Source organism: Rhinoderma darwinii, chromosome 1 (genome assembly GCF_050947455.1).
Source record: "Rhinoderma darwinii isolate aRhiDar2 chromosome 1, aRhiDar2.hap1, whole genome shotgun sequence".
Classification (NCBI taxonomy): domain Eukaryota; kingdom Metazoa; phylum Chordata; class Amphibia; order Anura; family Rhinodermatidae; genus Rhinoderma; species Rhinoderma darwinii.
This window is the reverse complement of record NC_134687.1, coordinates 259,364,826-259,379,831: the sequence shown is the minus strand read 5'-3', so window position 1 is coordinate 259,379,831 and position 15,006 is coordinate 259,364,826. Positions and strand designations below refer to the sequence as shown.

At 40.8% G+C, this 15,006-nt stretch overlaps 1 protein-coding gene and 5 pseudogenes across 1 annotated transcript in view; all 6 read left to right on the top strand.

The window, feature by feature from the left end:
* Nucleotides 1-15,006, top strand: part of ATP8B3 (ATPase phospholipid transporting 8B3) — a 761,685-nt gene that overhangs the window by 105,626 nt on the left and 641,053 nt on the right. The window lies entirely within an intron of this gene.
* Nucleotides 6,165-6,283, top strand: LOC142710831 (5S ribosomal RNA; annotated as a pseudogene).
* LOC142665921 (5S ribosomal RNA) lies at nucleotides 12,483-12,601 on the top strand (annotated as a pseudogene).
* On the top strand, nucleotides 12,842-12,960 carry LOC142685661 (5S ribosomal RNA; annotated as a pseudogene).
* LOC142703015 (5S ribosomal RNA) lies at nucleotides 14,672-14,790 on the top strand (annotated as a pseudogene).
* LOC142678510 (5S ribosomal RNA) lies at nucleotides 14,858-14,976 on the top strand (annotated as a pseudogene).

Sequence of the window (15,006 nt, the reverse complement as noted above, 5' to 3'; positions counted from 1 at the left end):
ACACAGCTTAAGGCCTCGCTAGTATCATTGTGGGAGACTGTCTGGGAATCACGTGGTGCGGTTCTCTTTTTATTATGTTGTTTAAATTTTGTTTCACAATCGAGTCAAAAGGACTATGGATTAAACCATTTAATGTCAATGGCCATTCTAAGCTGAATGTGCCTGCTCTCGTCAGATCGCAGAAGTTACACTGCTATAGACCTTGCTAGTACCAGTGTGGGAGACTGTCTGGGAGTCCGTGGTGTGGTTGATTTTTTATTATGTTGTTTAGATTTTGTTTCACAATCGATTAAAAAGGACTATGGATTAAAGGATTTAATGTTAATGGCCGTTCTAAGCGGAATGTGCCTGCTCTCGTCAGATCGCAGAAGTTACACCGCTAAAGACCTGGCTAGTTCCAGTGTGGGAGACTGTCTGGGAATCTGTGGTGCAGTTGACTTTTTATTATGTCGTTTAGATTTTGTTTCACAATCGATTAAAAAGGACTATGGATTAAAGCATTTAATGTTAATGGCCATTCTAAGCTGAATGTGCCTGCTTTCGTCAGATCGCAGCAGTTACACAGCTTAAAGCCTCGCTAGTACCAGTGTGGGAGACTGTCTGGGAATCCGTGATGAGGTAGACTTTTTATTATGTCATTTAGATTTTGTTTCACAATCGATTAAAAAGGACTATGGATTAAAGCATTTATTGGCAATGGCCATTCTAAGCTGAATGTGCCTTCTCTTGTCAGATCGCAGAAGTTACACAGCTTAAGGCCTCGCTAGTACCAGTGTGGGAGACTGGCTGGGAATGCGTGGTGCGTTTGACTTTTTATTATGTCGTTTAGATTTTGTTTCTCAATCGATTAAAAAGGACTATGGATTAAAGCATTTAATGTCAATGGCCATTCTAAGCTGGATGTGCCTGCTCTCGTCAGATCGCAGCAGTTACACAGCTTAAGGCCTCACTAGTACCAGTGTGGGAGACTGGCTGGGAACCCTTGATGAGGTTGTCTTTTTATTATGTCGTTTAAATTTTGTTTCACAATCGATTAAAAAGGACTACGGATTAAAGCATTTAATGTTAATGGTCATTCTAAGCTGAATGTGCCGGCTCTCGTCAGATCGCACAAGTTGCACAACTTAAGGCCTCGCTAGTACCAGTGTGGGATACTGTCTGGGAATCCGTGGTGCGGTTGACATTTTATTATGTTGTTTAGATTTTGTTTCACAATCGATTAAAAAGGACTATGGATTAAAGCATTTAATGTCAATGGCTATTCTAAGCTGAATGTGCCTGCTCTCCTCAGATCGCAGAAGTTACACAGCGTAACGCCTCACTAGCACCAGTGTGGGAGACTGTCTGTGAGTCCGTGGTGCGGTTGAATTTTATTATGGTGTTTAGATTTTGTTTCACAATCGATTAAAAAGGACTATGGATTAAAGCATTTAATGTCAATTGCCATTCTAAGCTGAATATGCCTTCTGTCGTCAGATCGCAGACATTACACAGCTTAAGGCCTTGCTAGGACCAGTGTGGGAGTCTGTCTGGGAATACGTGGTGCGGTTGCCTATTTATTATGTCGTTTAGATTTTGTTTCACAATCGATTAAAAAGGACTATGGATTAAAACATTTAATGTCAATGGCCATTCTAAGCTGAATGTGCACGCTCTCGTCTGACTGCAGAAGTTACACAGCTTAAGGCCTCGCTAGTACCAGTGTTAGAGACTGTCTGTGAATCCGTGGTGCGTTTGACTTTTTATTATGTCGTTTAGATTTTGCTTCACAATCGATTAAAAAGGACTATGGATTACAGCATTTAATGTCAATAGCCATTCTAAGCTGAATGTGCCTTCTCTCGTTAGATCGCAGAAGTTACACAGCTAAAGACCTTGCTAGTACCAGTGTGGGAGACTGTCTGGGAATCTGTGGTGCGGTTACCTTTTTATTATTTTGTTTAGATTTTGTTTCACAATCGATTAAAAGGGACTATGGATTAAAGCATTAAAGCGTTTAAGGTTAATGGCCATTCTAAGCTGAATGTGCCTTCTCTCGTCAGATCGCAGAAGTTTCACAGCTAAAGACCTTGCTAGTACCAGTGTGGGAGGCTGTCTGGGAATTCGTGGTGCGGTAGACATTTTATTATGTTGTTTAGATTTTGTTTCACAATCGATTAAAAAGGACTATGGATTAAAGCTTTTAATGGCAATGGCCATTCTAAGCTGAATGTGCCTTCTCTCGTCAGATCGCAGAAGTTACACAGCTAAAGACCTTGCTAGTACCAGTGTGGGATACTGTCTGGGAATCTGTGGTGCGGTTGACGTTTTATTATGTTGTTTAGATTTTGTTTCACAATCGATTAAAAAGGACTATGGATTAAAGCTTTTAATGGCAATGGCCATTCTAAGCTGAATGTGCCTGCTCTTGTCAGATCGCAGAAGTTACACAGCTTAAGAGGTCGCTAGTACCAGTGTGGGAGACTTTTTTTATTATGTCGTTTAGATTTTGTTTCACAATCGATTAAAAAGGACTATGGATTAAAGCATTTAATGTCAATGGCTATTCTAAGCTGAATGTGCCTGCTCTCCTCAGATCGCAGAAGTTACACAGCGTAACGCCTCACTAGCACCAGTGTGGGAGACTGTCCGTGGTGTGGTTGAATTTTATTATGGTGTTTAGATTTTGTTTCACAATCGATTAAAAAGGACTATGGATTAAAGCACTTAATGTCAATGGCCATTCTAAGCTGAAAGTGCCTGCACTCGTCAGATCGCAGCAGTTACACAGCTTAAGGCCTCGCTAGTACCAGTGTGGGAGACTTTTTATTATGTCGTTTAGATTTTGTTTCACAATCTATTAAAAAGGACTATGGATTAAAGCATTTAATGTCAATGGCCATTCTAAGCTGAATGTGCCTGCTCTCCTCGGATCGCAGAAGTTACACAGCGTAACGCCTCACTAGCACCACTGTGGGAGACTGTATGGGAGTCCGTGGTGCGGTTGAATTTTATTATGGTGTTTAGATTTTGTTTCACAATCGATTAAAAAGGACTATGGATTAAAGCGTTTAATGTCAATGGCCATTCTAAGCTGAATGTGCCTGCTCTCGTCAGATTGCTGAAGATACACAGCTGAAGCCCTCGCTAGTATCATTGTGGGAGACTGTCTGGGAATCACGTGGTGCGGTTTACTTTTTATTATGTCGTTTAAATTTTGTTTCACAATCGATTAAAAAGGACTATGGATTAAAGCACTTAATGTCAATGGCCATTCTAAGCTGAAAGTGCCTGCTCTCGTCAGATCGCTGAAGTTACACAGCTGAAGCCCTCGCTAGTACCAGTGTGGGAGACTGTCTGGGAATCCGTGGTGCGGTTTTCTTTTTATTATGTAGTTTAAATTTTGTTTTACAATCGATTAAAAAGGACTATGGATTATAACATTTAATGTCAATGGCCATTCTAAGCTGAATGTGCCTGCTCTTGTCAGATCGCAGAAGTTACTCCGCTATAGACCTTGCTAGTACCAGTGTGGGAGAGTGTCTGGGAATCTGTGGTGCGGTTGACTTTTTATTATGTCGTTTAGATTTTGTTTCACAATCGATTAAAAAGGACTATGGATTAATGCATTTAATGTCAATGGCCATTCTAAGCTGAATGTGCCTTCTCTCGTCAGATCGTGGAAGTTACACAGCTTAAGGCCTCGCTAGTACCAGTGTGGGAGACTGGCTGGGAATGCGTGGTGCGTTTGACTTTTTATTATGTCGTTTAGATTTTGTTTCACAATCGATTAAAAAGGACTATGGATTAAAGCATTTAATGTCAATGGCCATTCTAAGGTGATTGTGCCGGCTCTCGTCAGATCGCAGAATTTACACAGCTTAAGCCCTCGCTAGTACCAGTGTGGGATACTGTCTGGGAATCCGTGGTGCGGTTGACTTTTTATTATGTTTTTTCGATTTTGTTTCACAATCGATTAAAAAGGACTATGGATTAATGCATTTAATGTCAATGGCTATTCTAAGCTGAATGTGCCTGCTCTCGTCAGATCGCTGAAGTTACACAGCTGAAGCCCTCGCTAGTACCAGTGTGGGAGACTGTCAGGGAATCCGTGGTGTGGTTTACTTTTTATTATGTTGTTTAAATTTTGTTTCACAATTGATTAAATAGGACTATGGATTAAAGCACCTTATGTCAATGGCCATTCTAAGCTGAAAGTGCCTGCTCTCGTCAGATCGCTGAAGTTACACAGCTGAAGCCCTTGCTAGTACCAGTGTTGGAGACTGTCTGGGAATCCGTGTTGCGGTTTGCGTTTTATTATGTCGTTTAAATTTTGTTTCACAATCGATTAAAAAGGACTATGGATTAAAGCATTTAATGTCAATGGCCAATCTAAGCTGAATGTGCTTTCTCTTCTCAGATCGCAGAAGTTAGACAGCTTAACGCCTCACTAGCACCAGTGTGGGAGACTGTCTGGGAGTCCGTGGTGTGGTTGATTTTTTATTATGTTGTTTAGATTTTTTTTCACAATCGATTAAAAAGGACTATGGATTAAAGGATTTAATGGCAATGGCCATTCTAAGCTGAATGTGCCTGCTCTCGTCAGATCGCTGAAGTTACACAGCTGAAGCCCTCGCTAGTACCAGTGTGGGAGACTGTCAGGGAATCCGTGGTGTGGTTTACTTTTTATTATGTTGCTTAAATTTTGTTTCACAATCGATTAAAAAGGACTATGGATTAAAGCACTTAATGTCAATGGCCATTCTAAGCTGAAAGTGCCTGCTCTCGTCAGATCGCGGAAGTTACACCGCTAAAGACCTTGCTAGTACCAGTGTGGGAGACTGTCTGGGAATCTGTGGTGCAGTTGACTTTTTATTATGTCGTTTAGATTTTGTTTCACAATCGATTAAAAAGGACTATGGATTAAAGCATTTAATGTTAATGGCCATTCTAAGCTGAATGTGCCTGCTTTCATCAGATCGCAGCAGTTACACAGCTTAAGGCCTCGCTAGTACCAGTGTGGGAGACTGTCTGGGAATCCGTGATGAGGTAGACTTTTTATTATGTCATTTAGATTTTGTTTCACAATCGATTAAAAAGGACTATGGATTAAAGCATTTACTGTCAATGGCCATTCTAAGCTGAATGTGCCTGCTCTTGTCAGATCGCAGAAGTTACACAGCTTAAGAGGTCGCTAGTACCAGTGTGGGAGACTTTTTATTATGTCGTTTAAATTTTGTTTCACAATCGATTAAAAAGGACTATGGATTAAACAATTTAATGTAAATGGCCGTTCTAAGCTGAATGTGCCTGCTCTCGTCAGATCGCAGAAGTTACACCGCTAAATCCCTTGCTAGTACCAGTGTGGGAGACTGTCTAGGAATCTGTGGTGCAGTTGACTTTTTATTATGTCGTTTAGATTTTGTTTCACAATCGATTAAAAAGGACTATGGATTAAAGCATTTATTGGCAATGGCCATTCTAAGCTGAATGTGCCTTCTCTTGTCAGATCGCAGAAGTTACACAGCTTAAGGCCTCGCTAGTACCAGTGTGGGAGACTGGCTGGGAATGCGTGGTGCGTTTGACTTTTTATTATGTCGTTTAGATTTTGTTTCTCAATCGATTAAAAAGGACTATGGATTAAAGCATTTAATGTCAATGGCCATTCTAAGCTGGATGTGCCTGCTCTCGTCAGATCGCAGCAGTTACACAGCTTAAGGCCTCACTAGTACCAGTGTGGGAGACTGGCTGGGAACCCTTGATGAGGTTGTCTTTTTATTATGTCGTTTAAATTTTGTTTCACAATCGATTAAAAAGGACTACGGATTAAAGCATTTAATGTCAATGGTCATTCTAAGCTGAATGTGCCGGCTCTCGTCAGATCGCACAAGTTGCACAACTTAAGGCCTCGCTAGTACCAGTGTGGGATACTGTCTGGGAATCCGTGGTGCGGTTGACATTTTATTATGTTGTTTAGATTTTGTTTCACAATCGATTAAAAAGGACTATGGATTAAAGCATTTAATGTCAATGGCCATTCTAAGCTGAATGTGCCTGCTCTTATCAGATCGCAGAAATTACACAGCTTAAGACGTCGCTAGTACCAGTGTGGGAGACTTTTTATTATGTAGTTTAGATTTTGTTTCACAATCGATTAAAAAGGACTATGGATTAAAGCATTTAATGTCAATGGCCATTCTAAGCTGAATGTGCCTGCTCTCCTCAGATCGCAGAAGTTACACCGCTTAAGGCCTCGCTAGTACCAGTGTGGGAGACTGTCTGGGAGTCCGTGGTGCGGTTGAATTTTATTATGGTGTTTAGATTTTGTTTCACAATCGATTAAAAAGGACTATGGATTAAAACATTTAATGTCAATGGCCATTCTAAGCTGAATGTGCCTGCTCTCGTCAGATTGCTGAAGATACACAGCTGAAGCCCTCGCTAGTATCATTGTGGGAGACTGTCTGGGAATCACGTGGTGCGGTTTCCTTTTTATTATGTCGTTTAAATTTTGTTTCACAATCGATTAAAAATGACTATGGATTAAAGCACTTAATGTCAATGGCCATTCTAAGCTGAAAGTGCCTGCTTTTGTCAGATCGCTGAAGTTACACAGCTGAAGCGCTCGCTAGTACCAGTGTGGGTGACTGTCTGGGAATCCGTGGTGCGGTTTACTTTTTATTATGTCGTTTAAATTTTGTTTCACAATCGATTAAAAAGGACTATGGATTAAAACATTTGATGTCTATGGCCATTCTAAGCTGAATGTGCCGTCTCTCGTCAGATCGCAGAAGTTACACAGCTTAAGGCCTCGCTAGTACCAGTGTGGCATACTGTCTGGGAATCCGTGGTGCGGTTGACTTTTTATTATGTTGTTTAGATTTTGTTTCACAATCGATTAAAAAGGACTATGGATTAAAGCGTTTAATTTCAATGGCAATTCTAAGCTGAATGTGCCTGCTCTCGTCAGATCGCAGAAATTACACAGCTTAAGACGTCGCTAGTACCAGTGTGGGAGACTTTTTATTATGTCGTTTAGATTTTGTTTCACAATCGATTAAAAAGGACTATGGCTTAAAACAGTTAATGTCAATGGCCATTCTAAGCTGAATGTGCCTGCTCTCGTCAGATCGCAGCAGTTACACAGCTTAAGGCCTCGCTAGTACCAGTGTGGGAGACTGTCTGGGAATCCGTGATGAGGTTGCCTTTTTATTATGTCGTTTAGATTTTTTTTCACAATCGATTAAAAAGGACTATGGATTAAAAGGTTTAATGTCAATGGCCATTCTAAGCTGAATGTGCCTTCTCTCGGCAGATCGTGGAAGTTACACAGCTTAAGCTCTCGCTAGTACCAGTGTGGGAGACTGGCTGGGAATCCATGGTGCGTTTGAGTTTTTATTATGTCGTTTAGATTTAGTTTCACAATCGATTAAAAAGGACTATGGATTAAAGCATTTAATGTCAATGGCCATTCCAAGCTGAATGTGCCTTCTCTCGGCAGATCGTGGAAGTTACACAGCTTAAGGCCTCGCTAGTACCAGTGTGGGAGACTGGCTGGGAATCCGTGGTGCGTTTGACTTTTTATTATGTCGTTTAGATTTTGTTTCACAATCGATTAAAAAGGACTATGGATTAAAGCATTTAATGTCAATGGCCATTCTAAGCTGAATGTGCCTGCTCTCGTCAAATCGCAGCAGTTACACAGCTTAAGGCCTCGCTAGTACCAGTGTGGGAGACTGTCTGGGAATCCGTGATGAGGTTGCATTTTTATTATGTCGTTTAGATTTTGTTTCACAATCGATTAAAAAGGACTATGGATTAAAGCATTTAATGTCAATGGCCATTCTAAGCTGAATGTGCCATCTCTCGTCAGATCGCAGGAGTTACACAGCTTAAGGCCTCACTAGTACCAGTGTGGAATACTGTCTGGGAATCCGTGGTGCGGTTGACTTTTTATTATGTTGTTTAGATTTTGTTTCACAATCGATTAAAAAGGACTATGGATTAAAGCATTTAATGTCAATGGCCATTCTAAGCTGAATGTGCCTGCTCTTGTCAGATCGCAGAAATTACACAGCTTAAAACGTCGCTAGTACCAGTGTGGGAGACTTTTTATTATGTCGTTTAGATTTTGTTTCACAATCGATTAAAAAGGACTATGGATTAAAGCATTTAATGTCAATGGCCAATCTAAGCTGAATGTGCCTCCTCTTCTCAGATCGCAGAAGTTAGGGTATGTTCACACGGCCAAATTTCAGACGTATACGAGGCGTATAATGCCTCGTTTTACGTCTGAAAATAGGGCTGCAATACGTCGGCAAACATCTGCCCATTCATTTGAATGGGTTTGCCGACGTACTGTGCAGACGACCTGTTATTTACGAGTCGTCGTTTGACAGCTGTCAAACGACGACCCGTAAATTTACTGCCTCGGCAAAGAAGTGCAGGGCACTTCTTTGCCACGTAATTTGAGCCGTTCTTCATTGAAATCAATGAAGCACGGCTCAAGGTTTACGAGCGTCTCAGATGCCTCGTAAATTACGAGGAGGAGCTTTTACGTGTGAAACGAGGCAGCTGTTAACAGTCTGTCTTTTCACACGTAACTGCCTCTCAGCGTGTGAACATACCCTTACACAGCTTAACGTCTCACTAGCACCAGTGTGGGAGACTGTCTGGGAGTCCGTGGTGCGGTTGATTTTTTATTATGTTTAGATTTTGTTTCACAATCGATTAAAAAGGACTATGGATTAAAACATTTAATGTCAATGGCCATTCTAAGCTGAATGTGCCTGCTCTTGTCAGATCGCAGAAGTTACACTGCTATAGACCTTGCTAGTGCCAGTGTGGGAGACTGTCTGGGAATGTGTGGTGTGGTTGACTTATTATTATGTCATTTAGATTTTGTTTCACAATCGATTAAAAAGGACTATGGATTAAAGCATTTAATGTCAATGGCCATTCTAAGCTGAATGTGCCTTCTCTCTTCAGATTGCAGAAGTTACACAGCTTAAACCCTTCAGTACTGAGCCTGTTTTGGCCTTCAGGACGAAGCCGATTTTTCAAATCTGACGTGTTTCACTTTATGTGGTAATAACTCCGGAATGCTTTTACCTATCCAAGCGATTCTGAGAATGTTTTCTCGTGACATATTGTACTTTATGTTAGTGAAAAAATGTGGTTGATAAATGCAATATTTATTTGTAAAAAAATCCAAGATTTGGAGAAAATTTGCAAAAATTTGAATTTTTCGAAATTTAAATGTATCTGCTTGTAAAACAGATAGTAATAAAAAGAAATAAAAGATAGAAAACACCCCAACATATGTAAAGCAATTTCTCCTGATTATAGCAATACCGTATATGTGGTAATAAACTGCTGTTTGGACCCACAGCAGGACTTAGAAGGGAAGGAGCACCATTTGGATTTTGAAATTCTGATTTTGCTGGAATAGTTTTCAGTGCCGTGTCGCGTTTGAAATGCACTGGAGGGAACAAAATAGTGGAAACCCCCAGAAAGTGACCCCATTTTGGAAACTACACTCATCAAGGAATTTTTCTAGGGGTAAAGTTAGCATTTTGACCCCACGGTTGTTTTGCTGAATTCATTGGAATTATTCTGTAAAGGTAAAAATCGACTTTTTTTTCTGAAGAAAGGTAGCCATTTTTAATTTTTACAAGGAATAAAGAAGAAAAAGCACCCCAACATTTGTAAAACAATTTCTCCCGATTACGGAAATATGCCATATGTGGAAATAAACTGCTTTCTGGACCCATAGCAAGGCTTAGAAGGGAAGGAGCGCTATTTGGCTTTTGGAGCTCAAATTTAGCTGAAATGGTTTTTGGGTGCCATTTCGCATTTGCAAAGCCCCCGAGGGACCAAAACAGTGGAAACCCCCCAAAAGTGGAAATTAGAACCACTTAAAGAATCTATCTAGGGATGTAGTGGGCATTTAGACCCCACAAGTCTTTTGCAGGATTTATTAGAATTAGGCCGTGAAAATGAATATCAACATTTCTTCCACTAAAATGTTGAATTTTTTCAATTTCACAAAGGATAAAGGGGGAAAAAGCTGCCCAATATTTGTAAAGCAATTTCTTCTGAGTACGGCAATACCCCACGTGTGGTCATAAATGGTTTTTCATTAGAAAGTAATTAACCCTTTCTGGACTGATCCATTTTTTATTTTCCTTTTTAGTTTTTTTCCTCCCCGCGTTTCAAGAGCCACAACTTTTTTATTTTTTAGTCAATAGAGCGGTATGAGGGCTTATTTATTGAGGGATGAGCGGTCGTTTTTATTGGTACCATTTTTTGGTACATACAACTTTTTGAGCACTTTTTATTAAATTTTTAGATAGAGCCAAGGTGACCAAGAAAACAGCAATTTTGCCATTTTTAATTCTTTATTTTTCACGTGAGACGCCCCATACATCACCCCCCCACACTAAGACATGCTATGTCATGGTGCGCGAAGGGGTTAATGCGCAGCACATGGTGCGGAGTGAAAATTAACATTTTCCACTCATATGCCATTTTAGTGCACTACATGTTATGCCCAGTTTGTGCCACTGAAGACAAATACCTCATAAAATATTAACCGGGTTCTCCAGGGTATGGCGATGCCATATCTGTGGACGTAAGCTGGTGTTTAGGCATGCTGCAGGGCTCAGAAGGGAGGGACGCCATTTGGCTTTTGGGGCGCAGATGTAGCTTGGTAGTTGTTCTGTTTGGGGTTTTACTGGTGTTTCAGTTTATAATGTGGGGGCATATGTTATCTGTGCGGGGTACATCAGGGTATAATAAGAGGGTATAATAATGCAGTAAATAAATAATAATCTGCAGATATGTGGCCGGTGTTGCACTGATAAATGGCACCCGATCTTATCTGCTTTTGGACACTGCACATTTTGCATCGCCATATTCTGGGAGCCAGAACTGTTTTATTTTTTCTCCACCGGAGCTGTGTGAGGGTTTATTCTTTGCGGGACAAGCTGTAGGTTTTCATTGGTACCATTTTGGGGTACCAGAAATTTTTTTGATCACGTTTTATTCCATTTTTTGGCAAGCAAGGTGACCAAAAACCATCAATTCTGACAATGTTTTTTATTTGTTTTTTATGGCCTTCACCCTGGGCTATAAATGACCATTTTACTTTATTCTGCGTGTCGATACGATTGCGGCAATACCAGATGTATATAATTTTATTATGTTTTGCAGCGTTTGTGCAATAAAATCACTTATTTATAAAATAAATAATCTTTTGTGTCCCCATATTCTGAGAGCGATAACTTTTTTATTTTTCAGTCAAAAAAGCGGTGTAAGGGCTTGTTTTTTGCGGGACGGGTTGTAGTTTGTATCAGTACAATTTTGGCGTACATGCGACTTTTTGATCTCTTTTTATTGTATAATTTGGGAGGGTTGGTAACCAAAAAAATTGTGATTTGGGCACTGTTTTTCGTTTATTTTTTTCGCGGTGTTCACCGTGCGGGAAAAATAATATTAGAGTTTTATAGTTGGCGTCGTTACGAACACGGTGATACCAAATATGTGTACTTTTTTTAACGTGTTCATTTTTTTCCTATAATAAAAGACTTATTATAGGAAAAAAAGCATTCTTTGTTTATGTCACTTCTAACTTTTATTTTTACACTTTTTAAAAACATTTTTATTATCTTTTTTTAACATTTTTCACTTGTCCCACTAGGGGACACTTAGACTTGCAGCTCTGATCGCTGCTGGAACACATTACACTACACACGTAGTGTAATATGTTCTAACTGTCATTGTGACGTGACAGTCACACTGACAGAAAGCAGCGGAGGACCGGCCGGAGGCTGCTCCTCCGAGGCTTCCGTACATGGCAACCCGGAGGTCATTGGCTGGCCTCTGGTTTTCATGATAAGGATCGCCAGACCCCGAAAATGCATGTGGGGGGCTGCCAATCCGCTGTAAACCTCTTCGATGTGGTGATCGCAATCGACCACCGCATCGAAGGGGTTAATTGCCGATTTCAGCGGCGACAGGCCACTGATCGGCAACGGGGAGAGCAGGGAAGAGGTCCTGCATAGTTAACCGCCGCTGCGGTGTAGCGCCGCACGGCGATTAACTGTAAAAGCGCGAACGTAACTGCACGCCCAGATGCGCGAAGTTACTGCTCACCTGGACGTGCATTTACGCCAAGGTGTGGGAAGGGGTTAAGGCCTCACTAGTACCAGTGTGGGAGACTGTCTGGGAATCCGTGGTGCGGTTGACTTTTTATTATGTCGTTTAGATTTTGTTTCACAATAGATTAAAAAGGACTATGGATTCAAGCAATTTAAGTCAATTGCCATTCTAACCTGAATGTGCCTGCTCTAGTCAGATCGCAGAAGTTACACAGCTTAAGGCCTCGCTAGTACCAGTGTGGCAGACTGTCTGGGAACCGGTGGTGCTGTTGACATTTTATTATGTCAGATAGATTTTGTTTCACAATCGATTAAAAAGGACTATGGTTTAAAGCATTTAATGTCAATGGCCATTCTAAGCTGAGTGTGCCTGCTCTCGTCAGATCACAGAAGTTACACAGCTTAAGGCCTCGCTAGTACTAGTGTGGGAGACTGTCTGGGAATCCGTGGTGCAGTTGACTCTTTATTGTCGTTTAGATTTTGTTTGACAATCGATTAAAAAGGACTATGGATTAAAGCATTTAATGTCAATAGCCATTCTAAGCTGAATGTGCCTGCTCTTGTCAAGTTACACAGCTTAAGGCCTCGCTAGTACAAGTGTGAGACTGTCTGGGAATACGTGTTGTGGTTGTCTTTTTATTATGTCGGTTAGATTTTGTTTCACAATAGATTAAAAAGGACTATGGATTAAAGCATTTGCTGTCAATGGCCATTCTAAGCTGAATGTGCCTGCACTCGTCAGATCGCAGAAGTTACACTGCTTAAGACCTCGCTAGTACCAGTGTGGGAGACTGTCTGGGAATACGTGGTGCAGTTGACTCTTTATTGTCGTTTAGATTTTGTTTGACAATCGATTAAAAAGGACTATGGATTAAAGCATTTAATGTCAATGGCCATTCTAAGCTGAATGTGCCTGCTCTTGTCAAGTTACACAGCTTAAGGCCTCGCTAGTACCAGTGTGGGAGACTGTCTGGGAATCCATGAAGCACTTTACTTTTTATTATGTCGTTTAGATTTTGTTTCACAATCGATTCCAAAGGACTGTGGATTAAAACATTTATTGTCAATGCCCATTCTGAGCTCAATGTGCCTGCTCTTGTTAGATCGCAGAAGTTACACAGCTTAAGGCCTCGCTAGTACCAGTGTGGAAGACTGTCTGGGAATCAGTGGTGCGGTTCACTTTTTATTATGTCGTTTAGATTTTGTTACACAATCGATTAAAAAGGACTATGAATTAAAGCATTTAATGTCAATGGCCATTCTAAGCAGAATGTGCCTGCTCTCGTCAGATCGTAGAAGTTACACAGCTTAAGGCCTTGCTAGTAATGGTGTGGGGACTGTCTGGGAATCCGTGGTGCGGTTGCCCTTTTATTATGTCGTTTAGATTTTGTTTCACAATCGATTAAAAAGGACTATGGATTAAAGCATTTAATCTCAATGACCATTCTAAGCTAAAAGTGCCTGCTCTCGTCAGATCGCAGACGTAACACAACTTAAGGCCTGGCTAGTACTAGTGTGGGAGACTGTCTGGGAATCTGTGGTGCGGTTGACTTTTTATTATGTCGTTTAGATTTTGTTTCACAATCGATTAAAAAGGACTATGGATTAAAGGAATTAATGTCAATGGCCATTCTAAGCTGAAAATGCCTGCTCTCGTCACATTTCAGAAGTTACACAGCTTAAGTCCTCGCTAGTAACAGTGAGGGAGACTGTCTGGGAATCCGTGGTGCGGTTTTCTTTTTATTATGTCGTTTCGATTTTGTTTCACAATCGATTAAAAAGGACTATGGATTAAAGTGTTTAAAGTCAATGGCCATTCTAAGCTGAATGTGCCTGCACTCGTCAGATCGCAGAAGTTACACTGCTTAAGGCCTCGCTAGTACCAGTGTGGGAGGCTGTATGGGAATCCGTGTTGCGGTTTTCTTTTTATTTTGTAATTTAGATTTTGTTTCACAATCGATTAAAAAGGACTATGGATTAAAGCATTTAATGTCAATGGCCATTCTAAGCTGAATGTGCCTGCTCTTGTCAAGTTACACAGCTTAAGGCCACGCTAGTACCAGTGTGGGAGACTGTCTGGGAATCCATGAAGCAGTTGACTTTTTATTATGTCGTTTAGATTTTGTTTCACAATCGATTAAAAAGGACTATGGATTAAAGAATTTAATGTCCATTGCCATTTTAAGCTGAATGTGCCTGCTCTCGTCAGATCGCAGAAATTATACAGCTTAAGGCCTCGCTAGTACCAGTGTGGGAGACTGTCTGGGATTCTGTAGTGCGGTTGACTTTTTATTATGTCGTTTAGATTGTTTTTCACAATCGATTAAAAAGAACTATGTATTAAAGCATTCATTGTCAATGGCCATTCTAAGCTGAATGTGCGTGCTTTCGTCAAGTTACACAGCTTAAGGCCTCGCTAGTACCAGTGTGGGAGACTGTCTGGGAATCCATGAAGCAGTTGACTTTTTATTATGTCGTTTAGATTTTGTTTCAAAATCGATTAAAAAGGACTATGGATTAAAGCATTTACTGTCAATGGCCATTCTAAGCTGAATGTAGCTGCTCTCGTTAGATCGCAGAAGTTACACAACTTAAGGCCTCGCTAGTACCAGTGTGGGAGACTGTCTGGGAATCCGTGGTGCGGTTGCCTTTTTATTATGTCGTTTCGATTTTGTTACAAAATCGATTAAAAAGGACTATGGATTAATGCATTTAATGTCAATGGCCATTTTAAGCTGAATGTGCCTGCTCTCGTCAGATCGCAGAAGTTACACAGCGTAAGGCCTCGCTAGTACCAGTGTGGGAGACTGTCTGGGAATCCGTGGTGCGGTTGACTTTTTATTATGTCGTTTAGATTTTGTTTCAC